Source organism: Euprymna scolopes, chromosome 10 (assembly GCF_053919585.1).
Source record: "Euprymna scolopes isolate OS-2025 chromosome 10, ASM5391958v1, whole genome shotgun sequence".
In the NCBI taxonomy this organism is placed as follows: domain Eukaryota; kingdom Metazoa; phylum Mollusca; class Cephalopoda; order Sepiida; family Sepiolidae; genus Euprymna; species Euprymna scolopes.
In genome coordinates, this window is record NC_136491.1 from 90,586,033 (window position 1) to 90,610,407 (window position 24,375).

At 33.9% G+C, this 24,375-nt stretch overlaps 1 protein-coding gene across 10 annotated transcripts in view; it reads left to right on the plus strand.

Moving 5' to 3' along the window:
• The window catches only part of LOC145286125 (cadherin-23-like), a 1,312,625-nt gene that overhangs the window by 90,088 nt on the left and 1,198,162 nt on the right, over positions 1-24,375 (plus strand). For 2 of the 10 annotated variants that reach the window (XM_080134825.1, XM_080134830.1), the window contains exon 1: positions 255-365. The exons of the other annotated variants lie outside the window; for them this stretch is intronic. The gene's annotated coding sequence lies outside the window, so the exon portion shown is untranslated. Of the gene's footprint in view, positions 1-254; positions 366-24,375 lie in introns of those variants that run through there. 10 annotated transcript variants of the gene reach the window in all.

Here is a 24,375-nt window from a genome sequence, read left to right on the forward strand (position 1 = left end):
GTGCTTATTAGGGCGTAAATTTTGTCAACTGTAAAATTAAGTCGGACAAAAAAAAATAACTAATCGGCTTCACTGTTCTGCAAGTTGAATACAATATGAAAAAACTTTGCAGCTAATTTGTAGCTGTTTATATCGCCAGGTGGAGTGTTCCATTATACTTTTTGGGCCAGTTTATTCTTTATCTTCTGATTGGCTGTTAACCTAGGTGTGACTATTCCGATCAATAAAAACTCATCATTCTATTCATTTATTTTCTTTTGTGGATGGGGGTCTGTAATGAGTTGTGGATGGGGGTATGTAATAAGTTGTAACCGGATTTCCTTTGTCTACCAAACGGTACACTTGTTTGAAAGTTTCTTAAAAAGGTGAGTATCAAATTTTGATTTTACATAAACTAACAAACAGATATAACGCGAACACACATTGAAACAAATACTGGAACTTTAGCTAGGATCAAAGTGTGTTACCTGTTTTAATGCAGCAAATAGTTTATTCTATCTTCGCTCAGTGAAGATGAGTGTCGTTCTCTGAGACAGTTTTGTTTTTTATCCAATTCAGAGTGCTCGTCGGGGGGGAGTAGTTTTTCTCCTAAATTAAAAACCGACCTTATGTTTAAGTTTGCCGTCGTAGGGAGGCAAGTAAATAAGAATAAATATTGTCGCAATAATATTAGTGTGTGCCATACGCAATATAAAAGCAATACACGTCAATATTTTATAACTAGTATACGCCCTCACTTGGCCTTTGGGCTGAGATCACAGTGCAGTATCTGTTCTTCAGATGCTGCACTTCAATTTCTTGTTCTCTGTCAGTGAAGGAGAAGTCCTTCACAATTGAGTCAATTTTTAATTTTTGTTCCTTTTCTTCGCGTTAAAAAAATGTGGCTAACTCTGTCCCGTGGGGAGGCATTGTAAATAGGAAGTAGTATACACCCTCCTCCATAAATGGTGAAAAAAAATTAAGCTTCGCCAGTGTTCGTACTCGTCATTTATCTAGATTATATTACAAAAATATTTAAGATTATATAATTTCATCTTACAAAAACTATTATCATTTTCTAAAAAGAAAAAAAGAACTCCCCCCCCCGTTCACTTTTTATCATAGAGTGGGGATATTTTTTTTATTTCTTTTAGTGAACGTGGTAATATCTGAGGTGGTTGTCTGACTTGCTATTTGCTTACTCGCTTTCACTAACACTTGAAATGGTTTTCCTTGGGGAGGGGCTAGATAGAGGCGCGTTTTTTTTTCTAGCTTACATTTATCATGTGTGTCTTAATCACCTTTATTTTTTAATTTCTTATTTAGAAGTGATTATGGAGAGCTCAAAGATGTTAAAATACATCGGGGAGATTTTTCTTCTTCTTCGGTAGGGCTCAACATTACTTGTTTTTCAAACTGAATAAGCATTTTGCATTAAATAGAAATACTAAAAACTTATTGAGTTGATAGAAAAGTAACTTATCTTGCCTTTGATGACAAATATTTGTTTCATGAGAAGTTTTTCAAAGCTCTGTGGATTGTAAAACAAACCCGTGATGTAATAGACAAGGGATCATTACGGAATTTAAATCTTTCAACATCGTCGCCTATCATTCCGTGGACTTAGATGACGGAGATAAAATATAACTTGATGGCTAAATATAAGACTACAAAAATGTACTTGATGATGAAGAAAAAATTATGAGTAATGCATTAGGAAAAACGTGAACGATTTTTTATAAGCAAGTTTTTTTTTTACATAGGAATAACCACTTATCAAGACGCAAAGGCCACTCGAAGATAATGTTATTGAGTGTATAGTAGTCAATGGGATAATATGGCAGTAATCGTTAGTTTGGAAATTTGGTAAATTAGATTATTTAAGGTGACGGTTCATCAAGAATTTGTTTACGTTGGACTTGAAGACGGCCAAATTGTAGTCAGCTGGTAAACAAGCAAACGGAAGAGAGTTCAACAGGTGTGTAGTTCTCAGAAGAAAGCTTTGTTTATGGAATCTATGTTTAGGTTTAGGCACAGATAAAGAGTGGAGGAAATTATTAACAGTGGTTTCAGATAGACGAGTGCTTTTCGTGGTAGTTTGGCGAGGTGGACCATAAATTTGAGTCTTTCTATCAGCTCCTGCCAATATGTGGATACAGTACTCAATCCTTGGGCGTGCGTGACTTTTATATAGGTAGATAATTGCATCAGGAGGGAGATATTTAATGGAGTGATACAAGGATACCACCATTTTTCCAGTTATAGAAGCACTTTGTACTGTCACCAGTACGGAGAGGTTTACATTGTTTAATAATTTATTCTTCTAAAGTGTCACACGTGCAAAGCAGCATATTATACATATCAAACACTTACTATTTCATGCGGATAAATTTTTATGCATATAAACTATCTTATATATAAACTGTCGTGCATATTAACGTGTCGTATACATATGCAAAATGTCATGCATAGAAAGAGGTACGCTCGCAAGGTGGCGAACCTATAAAGTACTATACATTTACAGTGGCATGCATTTCTAGTGTTGTGCATGTAAAGTCTCTTATGTATAAGATGCCGTACATGTAAAATGTCGTACATGTAAGGTGATGTACATGTAAAGTGTCGTACATGTAGATGTCGTTCATGTTAAGTGGCGTACATGTTAATTGCTGTGCATGTAATTTAACGTACATGTAAATTATGCTACCTGTAAAGTTCGTACCTGTAAAGTACTGTATCTGTAAAATGGCATACATCTAAATTGTCGTGCATCTAAATTTTCATACATCTAAATTGTCGTAAATCTAAATTGTCGGACATGTAAAAGCGCTCTAAATGTAAAGTGCCGTACATGTAGAGCGTGATACATTTACAAAGTAGTTTATGCTAGATGTACTACATACTATTCGCTATGCATTTATTGTGACATACATAATATGTATAATACATAGAAATTGCATAATATTTCATGTGACGTCCATGCATATAAAGTACTATGCATTTTAGTTGGGATACCTTTAATGTGCCATACGTGTAAAATGCCGTACATGTAAAGTGCCGTACAGGAAAATGTCGTCCATGTAAATTGTCGTGAATGTGCATCGCTGTGCACGTAAATTGTCGTACATGTAAATTGTTGTACATGCAAATTATCGTGCTTGTAAATTGTCGTACATATAAATTGTGTTACATGTAAATTGTGTTATCCGTAAAGTGCCGTATCGTTAAAGTATTGCATCTGTAAAATGCTGTGTATCTAAATTTTCGTACATCTTGCATAATATATCATGTGACGTACATACACATAAAGTATTATGCATTTACATTATACCTTTAATGTATAATACGTTTAAAATGGCATATATATATAATAAATTATGCACGTAAACGTTTTACACACGTAAACATGTCGTACATGTAAAGTGCCATACATATAAAGTGTTATATATGTGAATTTTTATATTTAAACCTGTCATACATATAGTGTAAATGTATTAGTCTCGTTTATTGCATATTAAATAAAATTCATTGGAATTTAAAAACAGATTCAATCCAATTATTTACAAAGTCTTTGAAGAAAGATCAAAGTTTTATATCAATTTTTGAATCAGCATGATAATCCATTGTTTTCTTTTTTTCTTTTGCGGTGTTGGTTTTTCAACGACGTTTGTCCATGCATATGAAAATCGTCATACAATTTGAATATCAATACATTTGACACTTATCCTTTTGAGATTATGTTTTGTTTTTCCTACCAAAACTTTCTGTAAATGGCAGTTTGTAAGCTTGTCATTTCGTGAATAGATATTACAGGTGCGAGGCGCTGATAATCTATTTGTAATTCTTTGGGATTGCAATATGACAAGTGCGAAGTTCTAAAAAACAGAAACTTGAATCTTGCTGTCAAATACGACATTTTTCCTTTAAGATATATTTTATTAATATAGAAGATAATATATATATATATATATATATATATATATATATATATATACACATACACGCATAGAGGGGAATTAGAGAAAGGATGTGAATGTGTAAAGCGTTATTTGTAGTTCGCTTCATATATATATATATATATATATATATATATATATATATATATATATATGATTAGTTTTTTTTTGGAAAAAGAATTCCAGCAGAGTGCTCAATTAAAAGGAAAATCCAATTTTTAAGAGCGTATTTATATTTTGTGTACAGAAAGTTGTTAGTTGAGACAGATCATTGGTACCGTCGGTTTCAAGCGGCTTACTTCGAACGCTGAAGTGTTCAAGAAAGCAGCACCATATTATAATGAAGCACTGCATCAAAGTGGGTTCAAAGAAAGCATACAATTTCAATAAACCCAGGATAATAGAGAAAATAAGAAACGAAAGAGGAGACGGAAAATAATCTGGTTCTTACCACCGTTTTCATTGAACACTAAAACTAGAGTAGGGCATTTTTTCTTAGCCTTCTAGACAAGCATTTTCCAAGAACACATAGACTACATGAACTTTTTAATAGAAACACTGTGAAAGTTAGTTACTCGACAACTCCATCAATAAAGTCGATAATATCCAAAGAACCAAAAAAGATAGATAACGCAGGCTGCTCTTGCAGGACCGAAAATAGCTGTCCATTGGAGGGTAATTGTAAAGCTGAATCCCTTGTTTATGAGGCCACAATAACGGAACAATCCACAAATATACCGGAAATATATATAGGTATGACAAAAGGCCAATTTAAACAAAGATATTATGCGCATATGAGCTCCTTTAGAGCTAAAACAAGGATGAATACAGCATTAGCTACCCGCATGTGGTAGCTTAAAGAAGAAAATAATCCTTTTCCATAAAATGGAAAAAAAATAGTGCATAAACCAGCATACGTCCCGGAATTAAGTTAATGCTCACTCTGTAACGCAGAGAAATATTACATCCTCCGGTCCATTCATGACCCCAAAATAAAATGTTTAAATGTGAGGAGTGAAGCTTTGAAAACTTGCATACATAGAAGGAAGGGGCTCCTAATAAATTGGATCAATGAAAAGAACAACACTTAGATGTTGTTTATATATGTATATGTATGTAATAAGGAAAAAAAATTGTAAATACATAAATGATTAGTCGGTAAACTTGGGTTTTAATCGCAATTATATTATAGATTTTAAATTAATGTATTTTATAAAAAAAAATTTAATTATATTTTATAAATGTAATTTAAAATCTATTTCGAACTTAAAACTATAGAAAAGTATAATAATGTTAATAAACCAGGGAAATCACTTAGGATAGATAAATACTCACTTCCCCAAACCTTGAAAGATTTGGATTTTTTAAAAAATAATTTTAAAACGTATTTCGAAATTTTTAAACGTGATTCGATATAATTAAAAATATTTTTTTAAACTTTTAACGTATTTTTGGTAATTTTTAAACGTAATTCGATATAATTAAACGAATTTTTAAGTTTTCAACCGATACCAATACAGATTTATAAAGTTTTTTATACATAAGAAAAGAGATTTTAAAATTAATTTGGGTTCAAATTAAAATCGATTTATATAAAGAATTTTTTTTTTTCGAAATTAGATCTTAAATTTAAATAATTCAAAGTTTAAAATTAGGTATTACATTATCCGATATATAAAAAAGGGAGGGGATTAAACAAAACGAGATTTGAACGTGAATTCGCGAGGTATATATACTTCACACTTCCGGTTATAAGATAGACGAATATTGGCTGAAGAGAGCTTGATAAGGATACCTTAAACGGGCCTTATTATCGGGCTTGAAACCGACGGTACCAATGATATGTCTCAACTAACAAATTTCTGTACACAAAATATAAATATATATATATATGTATATATATATATATATATATATATATATATATATATATATATATATATAATTCACTGCAACTGATGAATCCTTCTTCCTTAAGACATGCATATAGGAGAAGGTAAACACTGATGGAAATTCTGCTGGCTACTGTATGCTCTGTCTTGTGGCAGCAACCTGCACCGACACAGACAAGCGGTAGTAATAATAATAAGTGTGGTTGGTGCTTTACAAACCTTCTGCCACTATAAACAAATCATCTGTGTGGATTTCCAAACAACTAAATTGCTGTGGCGGAACCACATTCGTCGAAATCGAGAGGAGCGTCCATTTAATATATATATATATATATATATATATATATATATATATATATATATATATATATATATATATATATATATAAGCCCCCTCCCTTTGGGTAGAGCACTGTCGTAAATAATCTCACCCGCTACTTCATTGGCTGAAAAATGGGGAGCTCGTTGTTTATTTGTTTACGAACAGGCGATTTGAGCACTATAAAAGTGGTGGCGGGTGTCTATTTAAATAGACATTCCGACGCGTTATTTACGGGCGTCGATTTCATGGTCAAGTGGGAGAACTGCCGACTGTCAACACGACGGTTCTAGTTTCAATCCCTGGTTTGGGAGAGATGCTAGTCTAGCGGCACTGATGAGTTGTGATACAACGAAACTGGAGTGTATGTCGATGACTACAAATATATATATGTGTGTGTGTGTGTGTGAGGCTTGGTGTAATTATTGTTTTGTTCTTATAACTAATTGAAATTTTTAAAAAAATTATTATTACACCAAGCCTCATAGAAAAAGGAAACAAAAACAACAACAATCCTTCCTGAAGATAATCGGATGCACCGATAGAAAGTGTTCGAGAAGAATATGGGCGAAAAAGAACCTTTGGGCGTCATTCTATATAAGTTATAAGTTACCTACTGAAATTAAAAAAACTGCCTGACAAATTGAAAAATTATCCATTATGATCGGAAAAAAGAATAAAACTGTCGTGTTCAACCATGTGTCAATGTATCTGAATGATAACCTGCTGGCAAAATATACAAATATATATGTACTCTTCAGAATAAAAGTATCCAACAATCAGCTGGCATGGAAACCTGTGATTATAAGCTTTACAAGATTATTCTTATTGAATTTTCACCCCAAACAAGGAACATTCCCACTTTGATGTAGCGAGCTATTATTAGGGCATAAGCTACAGGGGTACTATGTGGGGAGTTGGGCAGCAAGATGTCGGTTCACGTTACAGTCTAACTTCTGCATGTCAGTACAGTTGAGGAAGCAGGAACCCGGAAGGGAATTCCAAAGTCTAGCGGTTCTGGGGAAGAAACTACTGGGGTAGAAGGTTCTCTTACATCTAGGGATCTCAACTGTGAAGGGGTGGGATTTTGCAGCTTGTTGGGTTTGTCGGGGGTATTTACGTTGAGGGGGTACAAGTGCTTGTAGTTCGTCGGAACATTCACCGTTAAAGTACTTGAAGAATAGGCAGAGGGATATTACATTTTGTCGATGGGACAGAGGCTGAAGCTTAGATGACGGTTCTGGACCTATCAGGTTGGCGATTTTCTTTTGAACCTTGTCTAGGAGTGACAGACTAGTAGCAGATGCACCAGCCCAAATATGACAATAATATTCCATACAGGTACAGTATACTTTCAGGCGTTAGTACCTTTCTAGCACGGTAGAGAGAACCTACCTTTTCGCAGCGGTCCTATCAATGCTCTCAATGTAATTGTTCCAACTCATGTTTCCTGTCAACGTTAGGCTGAGAAGTTTAAAAGATGTACTTTCAAATAAAGAGTCTTTGGTCATTGCTATTGGTGGTAGGGAATGTTTCTTGTAGTTATTGAAGTAAACAAGTTTAGTCTTGGTAGCATTAAATGTGACCAAACATTTTTGTTCCCATTCCATCCTCTCATGTTTCTGCCATTTCTTTAGATACGTGTTCATTTGTTTTCCCGTCGTGTATTTTATACAGCGTGGTGTCATCAGCATATATACCCATACACAGACAATTTTGTCAGGGAGGTCATTTATGAATATTAGGAATAATAGAGGTCCAAGGATAGACCCCTGAGGCACTTCCGCATTTATATCATATTGTTTAGATGTACGACCATTGAGGACAACCTGGATTTTTCTCTTATCTAAGAAGGATTTAATTATGTTAAGTATTCTTCCAGTGATACCGTATGACCTGATTTTCCTGAGAAGACCTTCATGTCATACCCTGTCAATAGCCTTAGATATATCTAGAGCTACCGCTCTACCCTCCCCTGCTTTGTCAAGTGAATGGTATATACGCTCAGAGATTACAGTTAGAATGTCTGCAATGGACCGAGCTTGCCTAAATCCGTATTGTTGTTCGGTCAGAAGTTTAGCATCTGTAAGGTGATGGACTAGAATTTTATTAATTATAGCCTCAAATATTTTGTCGAAAAGTAGAAGGAGGCTAATGGGGCGGTAATTTACTGGGTCAGTTCTTTCGCCAGAATTCTGGAAAACTGGTACCACAAAAGCAGTTTTTCAGCTGGCAGGAAGGCAATATTCATTAAGACATTTGTTGTAAAGTCTTGAGAGAACTGGTACGACTTCGGCCGAGATGAGATCAGGTCCACATGCTTTTGAAGTATCAAGATTTTTTATGAAAGCATGCACCTTAGAAGGGGTGATTTTCAGATCGTCTAGTGTGGCGTCTCTCCGCAAAGGAAAGTCAGGGAGGGGATCTGTTAGCAGGCTCCAGTGTGGAGTTGGAGGCAAACTGATTGGCAAGCATGTTAGCCTTCTCGGTTGCTGAGCAAACCACCTCATGATTGTTGGATAGTGGGGGAATGTTGATTGCCCATTATTTACTAGACTGTTGTAGATTTTCCAGAAGTCACGGGTTCCTAATTTTTGTGCTTCGATGCGTTTTTTGGTGGATTCAGCAAATTCTCTCTTAGCTGTCGTTATATCTTTCTTCCAGTTACTCCTGGCTTCTATATACTTTTGTCTGTTTGAACTGGACTTATGTCGGTTAAATCTGCGCGATGGCAACTGCACAAGTAGAAGTAAACCATTGGGGAGAGTGGTTCTTGTTATAAAATTTCCGTGTGGGAACATGAGCTTCAATTGCAGTTTTGAACCATTCAGTGGTCTCATTTGCTCACTGTTCAGCAGGAAATGAAAAGATATTTCGCCATGGGGCTCCTCTGGTGAGATCCCTGATGGCTTCCCAGTCAGCCTTTTTTATAATATCTCGTTGTTTTGAGCAATGGCTCTTGCGTTTTGGCTCTAGAGTTTATGGCGATTTCAACAATTTCACTACATTATCAGCATTCCCAAGTGGGTTGTGGGCATTCGTAACACAATCATCGGGAACTTTGGTCAGAAACAGATCTAAAAGTGATGCGTATTGTTCTTGCTGGTCAGGGAAACGGGTTGGAAACATAACCATATGTGATCGGGAATGAGATATAGAAAAGCTATGTATTGTGCTACCAGCTGCGTCTGTGTAAGTAGAAAATCCAAGCTAGTTTTTGTGGTGGATATTGAAGTCACCAAATACATGCACTTGTGCGCTATTGCCGAGGGAAAGTGCTGTATCTGTGCTGTCAGAGACTTTATTCATTAGGCTACAGTCCTGGGTCGAGGGGGAGCGGTAGAGAAAATAAAAGTAACTAATGTTATGTTGCATGTTAAGTCTAAAGCACATAAAGGTTTGATCGTCCGATTCTAGTTTAGTTTCTCTAGTGAAGGGGAGGGTGTTTCAAATATAGATTCCAAACCCGTGCATATGTCTGTCAGAGTCCTTACAGCAGAGTGGGATACATCCGGGCATGTTAAAGTATTTAGGGGAGATGGAGGAGTGTAGGTTAGTCTCATTTAAATTAGTTCTTAGCCCACGTATGTTCGTAAATGCAAGCCTCAATGGAGGAGGCAGTTTTGTTTTGGCATTATTGGCAGTAATATTCTATAAATATTATCCTACCTAAATCAGAATTGTTCGATATACAAGATAGAGCAAATAAATCGAATTTTAGTCATTCAATGAATTTAAAAATTTATGACGTAAATGTTTGAGTTTCAGATCAAAAGATTTTAATTATTCTATGTAAGACAAAGAATACATTAGAAATATTTTAGCTCCTTACTCTATAGGATTTCGATGTCTACCATCTCTTCAGAGGAGAAAATATCAGCAAATAGTTATAATGGTTTACACCTTATGTGTTAAAGTCAATGATACATGGAAAATCACAATTAAAAATTGATTGAGTAATTATAAGTCATAGAGTAAGGAAAGTTAAAGAATTGAATATCAAAGTTAACATCCAAATTGCATGGTAAAATCCGAATTGAATGTCTTTGAAAGCAGTGTGTTAAAATGATCCAAACTGTATTTTGAGTATTCCACATCACAATGTAATGATCCGAATTAGGCATTTTCCTGGAGCAATTTTCCTTTGTTTATATAATGGGTCCGGTAATTGTTTTTATATATGGGTCTGGTGGATCTGTTTATTAATAAACATATAAATATATATATTTAATATTTTTTTTTATAATTATGGAACATGAGCTGAAAATCCCATTCTAAAATAACTTTCAAATTGTTAATAAAATTTTAAAAAGTTAAAAATTAAAAAGTAAAGCCGCTTTAGCAAACAGGACATGCAAAATAAAAGAAACTGAAGTGATACGAAAAACGAAAAGAAAAGAAAAGGACAAAAAATGATTGTGCGTAATAAAAAGCAGGTATAAGATAAAATAAAATAAAATAAGATAAAAGGGGAGGGAAGGAAATGTATTAATGCATGGGGAGAGACAGAAAAAGAAAAAAAGAAAGAATAATAATGAAGAAATAGAGGGGGGATAACATAGAGAGAGGAAGATTAACTACGTAGACGGAGTCAATAAACCTTTATAAAATAAAGTGATAGGCCGCGAAAATAGGTCAGGAAGCTCAATATTTCACGTCATATTTTTTTAAATTCATTGAATGACAAAAATTTTATAAATATATATATATATATATATATATATATATAAAAGTGAACGTGTCTGTCTGTCTGTCTGTCTGTCTGTGTACATTTCCCAACGCAATAACTGTCAATTTTTAGTCTATGGACTCGAAATTTGAAATTTCAACGATTTGACCTTTAAGAACTCTACCAAACTCCTCCGACAATTTTGGGTCTAGACACTTGAAATTTTAGATATAGGTTCCTTGAACCTGGATCTAACTTAATAAAGTGATTTGAGCCCGAAACTATAAATTTTAAGGGGTCATAATAGGGGTAAAATTAAAAAAAATTGACTTTTTTTTTGTTTTGCTAAGCGTACACCTCAAAACACCCGGGCAAAGCCGGGCTTAAATGCTAGTATATATATATATATATATATATATATATATATATATATATATATATATATATATAAAATATAAATTTTAACAAAACAATTATTTTCCAATCGCTCGATAGTGAAGACTATGGATGTCATAAAGATATTTTTATATAATATAAAAAGCATCACTTGTACTGGAACAAATTCTCGCACATTCACCAAAAAGCTGTTTTCAAACAGGATAAAACACTGTAACCTTCGCTTTAATTTTATTCTTAGTTTCATTTTCGAAGGTATCAACATTTCAATGGAATTTCATTGTGTTATTTCAGTCCCTTTTCGCTATATTTCAATAGCATTATTTGTTTCATCTTAATTTTAACGTCGATTTAGTTCGGTTAAAAAAGAGCTGAAACTGTTAGCTTACCGATTTTAGTAATTAAATTATCATATTCCAAAATTAATACAGTCTTATTATAACTATTATATATATGTATATATATATATACATATATATTTATATATAATAGATAAAAAAAGTATGTGACTATATATGCGCGTGTGTATATTTGTATATATACATATATATATATAATACTGTTGATATATGTATATATATATTTGTATATATATGTGTACAACTGTATATATATACTCATATATATATATATATATATATATATATATATATATATATACAATACTTTAATATATGTAAATATATATGTGTGCATCTGCGTAGATGCATGAAATTCTTGTAATTTTGTTAAAATTGAAAGTTATTTAATTTTTATATTCCAGATTTATTTATAAATATATATACAGTGTTTGCGTCTATTCTTTTTCAAGTATTACGCGAAAACCCTTTTAAGAAATCCATTATGTCTTCGGCTTCCGTTGATAGCCCAAGAGATTCCATCTTCTTTAAACGAATTAAGCTTTACAGGTGCATCCAGTACGATTTAAAATATTTATGAAAAACATTCGTTTATAAGCGAAACCACTCATCTTAGGTCTGCTTTGCAGATGCGATGAATCTACTATCGGATATTGTGTTATAATCGTAGCGTACGATTATAAAACACAATTACAACAATATGTGTCGTACGTCTGTATATTTATTTCCACAACGGCAACATGGCTAGTGTTTTCTACTAACAGTTATATTGTAATGTTTCCCTTTAATAGAAAACTTCTGTTATTTTGAAATCGGTCAATAAAATATGATGTAGTGCTTGTCATAAAGTTCTCACTTCTTTTTGTCTTCTCATTTATTGTTCGTGTTCAATAAGTGATGTTTCTGGCATAGGATGAATAACTGCTCTTTGTAGGTTCATTAATAAACTTTCTTAGTTTATTATAAGTTAAATAAAAAAAAAACATAGCTTTTTTTTATTTTAAATAAAATTCATACGAGAAGTCCTATCAACGGTTGTCAAAAGAAAATATATCAATTAACACTTAACCCTGTTTTAGCTTTACCTACACAAACGGTGAAAGACACCTCTCTTTATTGGCATTATTACAGAGAAAACACACGTCATGCACTCATTTCTATATAAGCAATCAAAGAGAGATAACTCCGAGTTATTTAACAGCTTAAAAACACCACAGATAAAATCAGACAAGGAGAGCAATTTCAAATTACCTAGGCGTTTAAATGACTGAAAAATAAGCAGAAACCTTGAGCCATCAAACGGAAACAATTCCTACAACTTTCCCAGGATTAAACATGCGATCGCAGTTGAACACTATCTCACATTGATAATTCCAACACTCTTTTACTAGTCGGAATATATCCATCTAATATTTGAGCTAGGATAGCGTTTGACCATGTGCTAGGATTTTTTTTTTTAGCTAACTATATCTAGTGTTGCAATGTCTTCAGCCAACGAATGTTTCCTCGGCACGAAAGCAAACATGTTCTGGGCCATTATTGAAATGGTCTTTTCCCTGAAAACTGCGGTATGTGCCTGGTCCTGTGCAGTTCTAGGAGGTCCAATCTCCCACGCTTTCCTTTTTCTTGTTGAGAACAGGTTTGTCTACTGCTAATTGCGTGAGGTTTCCCACATTTGTTGCAAACTTTTTTATAGGTTGCTAGCTCTTCAAGCGAATATTTTGGTTCTTGTGTCACATCTTCCTGCCATGAAGTTTTTCATTAAAATAAATTAATTTTGAAAAAAATATCGTGCAAATAATTCTTTTTAAAAAGTAAATAAATTTACGTATTATTTGGATTCTTCCGACAACTGTTCTTATTTTTTTTGTCATTTCCATAATGTTTCAGTCGATGTCTCCTTCAGCCGTCTTCAGATGATTCTTGTCGAACGCGAGAAAGTTTCTATCGAACTTGATAATCTGGACGAAATTTTGAACTGAACCTTTTATTTCCTCTACGGAGTTAGGATGCACTATGACCGGATAGAAGTTCTAAGTAATTCTCACCCACACTGAGAATTGAAATTTAAACCGTCAGCAAAATATTCCTTTTACAATTTATTTTTGCAAGTACACGAACCAATTCGCCACGGTTATTGGTGGAAATTATGTCCAGATTCCCGAGTTCGACAGAAACATTCTCTAGTTCGACAATATAAACTTAAAAAGGTAGTAGGTTACATCGACCGAAACGTTATGAAAATGACACCTAAGATGAGAACAGCAGTATCAAAATAATACTAATAACAAGGGTTATCACAACAGAATATTCTTTTCATTGTTTGGACTCTCAAGTATTTATGCGTTACAGTTAGACACAGTTAATCAACCGATAACCACGTCATTTTATATAAAAGCATATAAGATATGAACGGATACACATTCGAGAGTCAAAATAATGAAAAGAATATGTTGTCTTAGCCTTACTAATAACCAATCCTCATCTAAAAAATGCAGAAACATGAATAAATGTTATTGTAATATATATATATATATATATATATATATAGTCATCCACATACAGTACTGTTTCGCTGTTTCACAGCTCATCAGTGCGGCTAGACAGGCAACTACCTCAAGCCACACACACACACATATATATATATATATATATATATATATATATATATATATATATATATGTGTGTGTGTGTGTGTGTGTATGAGGGGTATATATCTATATGTATAAACTTGAGAAATACTGGTGAAATTTAAACATTTATTTTTTAATCTCTTTTAACGTCTGTCAGATGGATTTAATAATTATATAATGATCTGTGCATACTAGCTAAAGTGACCGATTTTATTTCTATCGAACGTGCTAAACGATAAAAACCGAGTTTCCTTAATATATATATACAGACTGTTTCACGATGCTTAATGGATTTTTTTAAAATATATATTCTCTTTCGTTATTAATAAAGCAATAGCTACTAGTATATACATATTCTACACAAAAAAAACAGACTGCCTGATAATGTATATCTAAATCCATATTAGGTACATTCTTTTGTAATAGAAGTAAAATAGGAAATTGTTGGTATTTACCTATTTCGCATTGTAGAAAGATGTGGCATGAGGCGGTATAGGTGGGAGAGTCAAACCAGCGACCCTAAAGAAATAGCCCTAGTTGTTACAAATCGTTTAGGCAGCCGCGTCGGCATTCTTAGGTCAGGACACCTTAAGCAGCAATAAACTTACTCCACCACAAATAAATGAAGGCAAAGCCTTGAAAGTGTCCTTCTTATGTGTACACCGAACTTGTACCACAGCCCAACGGATACAATGCTATCGAAATTGCCTATTAGTCTTCCTGGACTGAATTTTTGAGAGAATAACCTCGACTTTTATATATTAGTTCGAGGCCTTTAATCAACGGCTAAACCACTGAAATCAAGGAGAAGCTTTTTCAGTCATATCTAGTTCTTTGCAATACCTAATCAGACCATTTACAATACGTTAGATAGAAACTAGACTGCGTCTGTGAATAACCAGACAAAAATCTTCTACAGAAAAAACCTCCCCTAGTTCAGAAACAGTCAGGGTCAAGTGTGAGTACACTCAATCGCCTTAGAGTAAGAATGAGTCAGGCGGGGGATGTGACATCAACCCAAAATCTGCGAGCCTAGAGATAAGTAAGACACGATTCAACAACGTCGTTTTTTGTTTTTTTTAAATCTTATTTAAGATGAAAGTATTATTTGCATTTTTTATAGTAATGTACTTAACTTTCAGTGTGTGATTCTCAGAACGTTTCGGCTAATGTTAACCCCCAATCTCCTTCAGAAATATTCTATCGAACTTATGAATTTTTCTGTCGAACTCGGGAATTTGTACGCAGTTTCGAACGAAACATTTTATTTAATCCACGGGGGTAATACGTTCTCCCTTGTCAGCCATGACCAGATAGTAGTGTAAAGTAATTAAAAAAGTTTATTCTGAGTATCAGCCGCACTAGAGATTGAACCCACAACTCCAAGACGATTGTTACCTAGAATTGGATTTTACTTGGTAAAATCGCCCGTTTTGCCAGCGGTTCCAGAATTCGACAAAATGCACGTGCAGTTAGATTTTTTTGCGGATTCTTGGAATAATATAAAGGACTGTGTTAAGAACTGGCAAACTGTCGTATTATAACGTGTTTGAAAGACACGCAATAGAAAAGATAATTGCATTGGAAATACAATTGAAACATTCATCACAAGAAAAGAGTGTTTTTTTTTTCACATTCATCTGCGTAAAACTTAAAGTTAAATCTGCGAGTGAAATGAGGATGCAGAGTGATTTTTTATAGCTTAACACGATACGCACAGTTTGTGTGATTAGTTCTTTATACTACCATTCCTTTTGATTTGCATACATTGAGTTCGCTGGATCGACTAAACGGTGCTTCTCTGATGTACGAAGGATAAAACAAAATAATTCCTTCAGTGCGAATATATAAATACTCACACGAAATGCGAGTTTAGTGTTATAATCAAGATTTAATAGCAGGGTCAAATTGACTGCGGAAGTCAATTTGACCCTGCTAGTAAATCCTGACTATGTGAAACTAAAGTTTGCTTTTTCCCCCCTTTCCGTGAATAAATAATAGAATTGTCCCTTTTGAGTCAATAACGTAATATTGGAGTTTGGAACAATTCCTTTAAATCTAATATTATTAGCACTCGACGATAGTTACTTTTTCTCGTGACAAAGTTGATAATCGAAAGATCTTATGTTTTTAAATAAATTGAGCATAGATGCGAATTATTAGGATCTCTGATTGCTGTATTCAAGTCAATTACATTCATCCATTTTGTTCTTTGCGAGATCTTTTTCTATATCTCTATCATGTTAGCATGTTTTTCTGTCAAAGCCATGCATATACAAACGTCGTTTCTAAAGTAAAGTTTCTAACTGAAAATCTCAAACGTTGAAGAATACAATAATACAAGTAGTACCGTTAAAACGTACGATCGTTTCTGCTTCAATCGTTTGAAGCCTTGATGCGTCGGCGTGTAATGTTATGACCCTTTAGGATGTGACCATAGCGTAGTATCTGTTAACTGTGGCAAGCGAGGTCAATGTTCTTGTTAATTGATTTGAGCGACGGATGGTCGCTGGATCAGTTATTATGATTAGAAGAATAAACAATTAAATTGCGGAAGAAATGATTGACGTGTGAATCGCAAAAGGAATGTGAAAATAGAAAATATATGTAAACATTATTTTGAGGTTTTGAAAACAAATAACAAGTTGTGGATTAGGTTGGTCTGAGACACGTAATTAGGTAAGGTGAAGGAACACGTGATGTAGTTAGTCTTGGAGAGATTAAGAGAGTTGAGGATTGACCACCAAAGCGGACAGGGGTGGACAGACAGCTAGGGAGCGAGCTGTAAGAATAGAAAATGTAGACAAACTGCAGATCATGTGAAAAACATTTGAGACAACTGTAATAAATTTATATTATAAAAATATAAAAATATAAAGAGTTGTTTTAATGGTTTCACAAATAAGAACAGATGTCTCAAAAATGGTCTGATCCTTCCATGGTTCGTCATGGAGCAGCGGGAAGATACAGAAGAACTCTTCAAGAAAACAAAAGGTATGAAGCATATATTATTCTTCTTACATATGAACTGTAAAAATATCCCGTGTGATGCAACATGATTCAGTTTACACGTCAATATCATGTCCTCATACATACATACATGATGATTGCAACGTCTTGTCAGACGAGTGCCACTCCCTCAGACATTTAAAATCCATGAGCCCAAATGTCTGAGGGAGTATCTATACAAATATGATGTTACAGAGTCTTAGCTTTGTACGACAGCTAAGTCTCTCTCTCGGTTCAAAATGTTGAGATCCAGCAACAAGCAAGAGCAAGATAGCCAGCAACAAATTAAACTGCAGACCAGCTTAATGCGGGTACTGGTCTTCCGCTTTATGGTTTTTTAAATCAGAGATTTGCTTCTCCTAGAAAGGTTGCCTTCACCACGGCTTACGGGAGCCCTCTCTACCCCAATACACATATACACACACACAAATATACACGGTGCTAGTTGGCCGTTGACCCAGAAAAAGAATTCATTCGCCCTTTGGAAGGTCTTGTTTTTAATCCTTCAGGGGGACTAGCCGCCTTCCTCACCAAACAAGTCTGGTGGGGGAACCAGTTTAGTCGCCGGTGACCCGACCATGAGGCAGGTAGTACTGGGTTACATGGTACCAGTAGCATATGACATGACCTGACATACATACATACATACGATTTATAAGCTTATTCTCTGTCTGTACAACATACATACGGTTTATACGTTTAATATCTGTCTGTTAAAAGAACAATATCTTACATCCACTGGATAACACATGACACGTTTTAATATATCATCTCCTCCAATATAAACCAATATACAGCAGGCGGTATGTAGTCTATGTCTTTGAAGAATTTAAGAATATAGATAAGATGTACGATGCATTCACACTATTTGTTTACGTGGTAATGGATCTTATAATATCACCCATTTTACACGCTGTTTAAAATACTTTTAATCCTGATCTGAAATGGAACACGTACATCAAGACTGTTGCCCAGGTCGCTGGGAACATGGTGGGATCCTTTTACCGCTCCAGAAGATATCTCACTAATGATGCAATTCTCTATCTGTATAAAAGCCAAGTACGTCCAAGGATGGAGTACTGCTGCCACATCTCGGCAGGAACTGCTAAAAACAGCCTATGCTGCCTTGACAGAGTCAAAAATAGACTTCGTGGCTTAGTGTGGGATGCCCTTTTCTCTTCCCTGCAACCTCTCTCCCACAGAAGAGACGTTGCGAGCCTGTCTTTGTTTTATCCTTATTTCCATAGCAAGTGCTCATCTTAGCTTCTATCTCTGGTCCCCTCTCGACAATCTATCACGATAAACACCCATCTAGCTGAAACCACTGTCAATAATTTTCCGCACTCTTTATCTGTGCCTAAATCAAAACGTAGATTCCATGAACAAAGATTCTTTCTTAGAACTGCACGGCTGTGGAACTCTCTTACGTTTGCCTGTTTCCCACCTGACTACAACTTGGATGTCTTCAAGTCCAACATAAACAAAATCCTGATGAACCGTACCCTTAAGTAAGACACTTTATCAAATCGCCAATACTAACGATTACTATGATACAATCCCATTGATTACTGTACATGCAATAGCCCTTATCCCCGAGTGGCTTCCGGGCCTTAATATGTGGTGATCTCAATGTAAAAAAAAATTATTATCCGTGTTTATTCTTTTGCGTATTTAGCAATCGATATATACATCCAGGAAAAAGTGTCGCCAAGATATATTAAATACGTTAACTTGCTCATTCAATTGTTACCATCTAAGACCAAGATATATTTAATGTTCAAAATGTATTATATATTTAATTACTCAGTGAGGAATAATTCAGTGTTGCTAAACAAGTATTCAGCATTTTTGACAGGAAATACAAACGTGTATCATTCCACATATATTTTATTTTTTCGTCCATTATATAAGTTTAGTTTCAATTATGTTATTTATTTACACCCAGAATCTTAAATCGCAGGATTTTAGTGCAACGTGCCTTAACCGTGCGGTTTAATTACGTCTATCGTTTGCCATCGATATAGATTGTTTCTTTAACTACAAGCAACTTTAAGATAAACGTATGGATTAAACTTTATAGTGTTGATCTTCGTCTTTAAAAGCTACTTTTTTAATATAGTTCTGATCTTATACTATTGAACTACTTGAAAACTTTTGTTTTTATCATTTAAACACGTTAGTATTTTGAACATATGATTAAGTGGCAGATTTAGTCATTTAGAACAGTTTAAAGCTTCACCGCTCACTCATTTTCGACCAAATTTCAAACAATTATTATAGTTTATAGACCACCTTCTCAGCTATACTGTGAAAAAAAATCAATTTTCGTTCAGTAAAACAAAAGTTGTGATGAATTTACTACTGTTCAAAATCGTAAAAACACGTAAGGAAGTGAGTGACGTTTTTTATGACTGGTTTCCATAGAAACTACGTCGATTCGGCGATTACTGTTGCTACTAATTCACTACTCTCGTGAAAAGAGAAGTAAAAATTGAAACAGAGATAATGAAGGAATGAAAGGGAGATCATTGGGGAGATTTTTATTGAAAGCAGACGATTGCCGTACATTGTTATGGCATAGATGTATGTTGTGTTTATAGGGGCAAACATAAGGCTGAAATTAAACAAATAACAAGTGGATTTACTGGAAACCTGGAAAAAAAATCATGAATTTTAATAGAAAAATGCGATCATGAAATGTAATATGGTTAAGCTTAAACATGGAAAAGTAAATACACTAGTTGTTAGAAATGAAAAAGAAAAGGAAAAGGCATTCTAGTAAAAATATGATAAATTTATAACTTGAAATATTACAGCATTTAGATTTTTTTAAACTCAATTTATATATAATCAATTCTTAATGCTGCAATATTTTAAGTTATAAATTTATTATATTTTTCTGATAGAATATCTTTTCTTTCTCTTTTCCAGTTTTAGGAACTAGTCCTTTATTTTTCCATGTTTAAGCTTAACCATATTAATTTTTCATGCTCGCATTTTTCTATTGTAATATTTTATATTTGAAACACAGCAAGCCGTGCGTGCATGCCCCCCCCTCTGATGCTGCATACGAGATGATGCCACAAAAAATAGTGAAGAAATGATGAATGTGAAAATTGTGAAGGACCAACGTTGCCTTCACATTTTCGCCAAGTTTCAGAAAAATCTAATGGATGGGATAAAAGTTATGGGGTAAAAAGTGTCATTTTTTGCTATTTTGGGGCATTTGTGACCTCTTTTGACCTCCTGGGAACGCCGAATCCCAGTGAAGACGGACAAACGATGTAGTTTCGCGCCTTAAGGTATGCATATTTGAATTCAGCACCGTGGAAAACTACTATATATGTATACATATCAAGTTCTTGAGTATTATGAAAAAAGAGCTCCAAAAAGGCATGTTATTTTTAGCTCTAAAAGTCACAGAGAGATGTGAACCAGAATGTTGCCATGGTTACCCATACTGAATTTATATTAAGAACAATAGCTTCCACATGTTGGCCAAGTTTCAGGAAAATCTAATGGATGGATCAAACGCTATGGGGCAAAAAGTGTCATTTTTGGTCATTTTGGGGATTTTTTTACCCTTTTTTAGCTTCTGGGGACGTCGAATCCCAGTGTAAATGGATAAGGGTGCAAGTTCAGGCCTTAACACATTTAGGTTGACCACCGCGAAAAATCACTATATAGTCTGACATATCAAGTTTTTTGTTGAGAAATATGAAAAAAAGAGCCACAAAAGAGGCGCTTTTAGCACTGAAAGTCCCGGGGGACGTAACCAGAATTTTGACGGGGTTACCCATACTGGATTTATATTACGAACAATGGGCTCAACATTTTGGCCAAGTCTAAAAAAATCTAATGGATCGATAAAAAGTTATGGAGCAAAATGCATCAGTTTGAGTTATTTTGAGGCATTTCTGGCCTCTTTTGAGCCTCTGGGGATGCAACGGGAATTTTTGTAAAAAAAATTTTCTAACTGTGCTTATCTATTTTATGAAATACAATTTGTGGCAAAATTTCAGGAAAATTAATGGACGATTATCTGACAATAGTTCGGACTAACAGACGCTCGGAAGCACGGATGCCACTGAAAACATAGGCCCCTCTCCAATAAATTGGGGGACCAAAATACACAAACACAAATACACACACATACGTATATAAATACACACACATGTGTGCGTGCGTGCTTTTTCTATTTTTATGAGTTTGTTCAAGCTGAGGATGGATCATCCTAACTGATGCCAGACATTTAGACTCTATCTCAGATATTTCAACCGAGAGATTTTTTAAAGATTCCAACCGTCCGTTCGAATACAATTGTTTGAATCTCTTTTGCACTTAGGTCACTGTGTATATTTGCCAAGTACGTTTTGAAATTCTATATTCCCAACCTGTGTGTTCTTTTTCTCTTCAGGGAAATTCGTTTCCTTGAATTTTTTTTTTTTGTCAGAATTTGTCAGAATTTGATTTGCTGTTTTGCTCCACTTTGCAAACTCTGAGTGTTTTTGGAGATAAATGTAGTGCAGGAATTGAGAATCAATAATATCAAGGTAGATAAATTGATGAAAAGACACGCAGTTTTTTGGTTTTTATATCGCAATACGTTTCAGGCATTTTTTTCTTTATTATATGAAGCCTTTAAGAATCTATTTCCATTAAATAATCCATGTTCATGCATGTATTAAACTTATTGCATACATAAAAATATAACTGAATATATAAAAGGCAATAGAATAATGGAAGCGCGAAAGAAACTTGATTTATGTGTGAACTGTTGGTGGCTTTTTGTAAATGGAAATGCAGAATTGCATTGACAAATGTGCTTATCGCCGCGACCTCTCACAATAAATGCGTGAATTTCCTCTTTAACAAAGTCTTGTGTTTGTTATTGTCTCCGATGTTAGCAAACTAAGATTTGCTACACGATTTTTTCCCCTCTCTTTATTTTCGCAAGTAATATAAATATGTAATAAGTATTTAAAAAAAGAACGACTGATTACTTAGCGTTTTAACCAAGTGCGAAGTGTACTATATGATTTTTGGTAGTCTTGCATAATTGGACCCGGATTCTCGGGAATTCCCGTCAAGCATAGATCGGGCGAGACCGGCAAAAAAAACTGAATGAACAAAAAATCTTGAAAAAAAAAACTTGTACTTACATCTAACAATTTACGGTGAAAAAAGGAAAACTTTCATCTTTTCTTGAAGAAAGAAGAAAAAAAAACTTTTTGTTCATAAATATTTAAAACAAAAACAAAATAAATCAAACAAATAAAAATATTTCCAGTCCTTTAAAGGTAGTTTTTATGTTGATTATTGTATTAGTATTTTTTCCGGTTTGTTTGTTTTTAAATTATGTGTCAGTTACAAGGCTTAAACCGATGATTGCCGGTCTCATCCGATCCATGCTTAAAAGGAATTCTCGAGAATCCAGAACAAATTATGCAAGAGTAATTTTTTTATATCCTTTAATTCCTTTTTTTCGTGCCTCTATAAATGCAGGAGAAATTCTAGATAATGGCAATTTTAGAGTGATTTTTTAACTCCATTTTTCCACCAATAAAACTGACGCTATGTCTAACACTTCTTTCATAGAAAGGAGAATATAAAAGAGATTTTTTAGAAAAATATATTATTTGAGTCATTTTAATTATCGTTTCGGCTGACATAACCTCCACCACCTTCAGATAGATCTTGTATTTTCTGTCGAACCCGAGGATCCGCATAGAATTTCGAACGAAATACTTTATTTTATCCACCCTGGAAGAAGTCTTAAATTATTCATAATCGAATTCTTCTACTGTCAACAGAAAAGATTAAATCTTCAATTTCAAAAATACTTTTACCTAGAACTGAATTTTACTTCGTGCTTTATCCGTCGTTTTTTTTTTTATAAAATATTTTATTTCTAAAGTTTGACACAAGGATTGATAACTTGGGTTATTTGGACTACTGTTCCTATATTGAATATTTTTCTTTCAAATCTTCGGTCGATGTAACCTCCGACTTTTTTCATTCATAATTTATCGAACTAGAAGCTCTGTGGCGTTACGGATAAAATATTAAGTTAAATCCAGTTCTAAATTACACTCTTATGGAGGTTGAAAGTTCAATTCTCATTGAGGGCAATACTACGAATAATATTGCGAATTGCTTAAGATTTCTAACCGGTCATAAATGACAAAACGAAGACATGCTACCATTTAGATCACATAAAATGACTTAGTTTGATATTTCGTACAGATTCGACAAGATACATTGAAGAATTCTTCGTTTGTTTGTTTAGCTAGATTCGTTGCTATCAATATATATATATATATATATATATATATATATATATATATATATGTCTTCAATAAGTTTCCAAACCTTTTTCGTATGGACATTTTCTTGATAGTATATACATTGAAACACTAATCCCTTTCAAAGTAATCTCCTTCGACTGCAATGCTCGCGGGTTAAGCACATTGGCGTACAAGTAAACTTTTAAACAAGAGACAAGACGTTATTCTGTAAGTAAGTGTATGTTGTTTTATATGGAAAAAAAGTGAGTCGAATTCTTTCCTTGTCTTTGATTTCTTTGCAACTGTCTGCATACCACGTGTTGGTCAGGAGTGTTGACATATAACAAATACGTTATACTAGTCCGTTTGACCATATCTAATTATCCAATGAGTTGGGCAGTAAAAACTAGAGGTCAAAAAGAGCTGACAATCTTTACTATAACAACAATTACTATATTAGTTCCCGTCCTTCATATACCTTCGATCCTTATAATATTTTTTGTAAAACTACTCAGACCTCAGAATTTATGTAATCGCTAGTAATATGAATTTAGAAACAGCCTTTATTAACTTAAGGAAGATCACATTTTTACCTGACCATGAAACTTTTAGCTTTGCAGATGCTAAGATAAGCCTGGATAAGCTAACCTAGATTTACATAACAGTCTAAGATTATATTTCTTGACAAGTTAATATAATTAACAGATTGTGTGATATAGGTCATTATTGCTGAAGTAAGTTTTATAATGGACGAAGACTTATTACTTACTATTAGAAGTAAGAGTCGTGCTTAATAAATACATCTACTAATCTCAGAATATTATCCTCTTAAATGAGTTTAAATACTCGGTAAATAATTTGTCCTTCAAAACAGT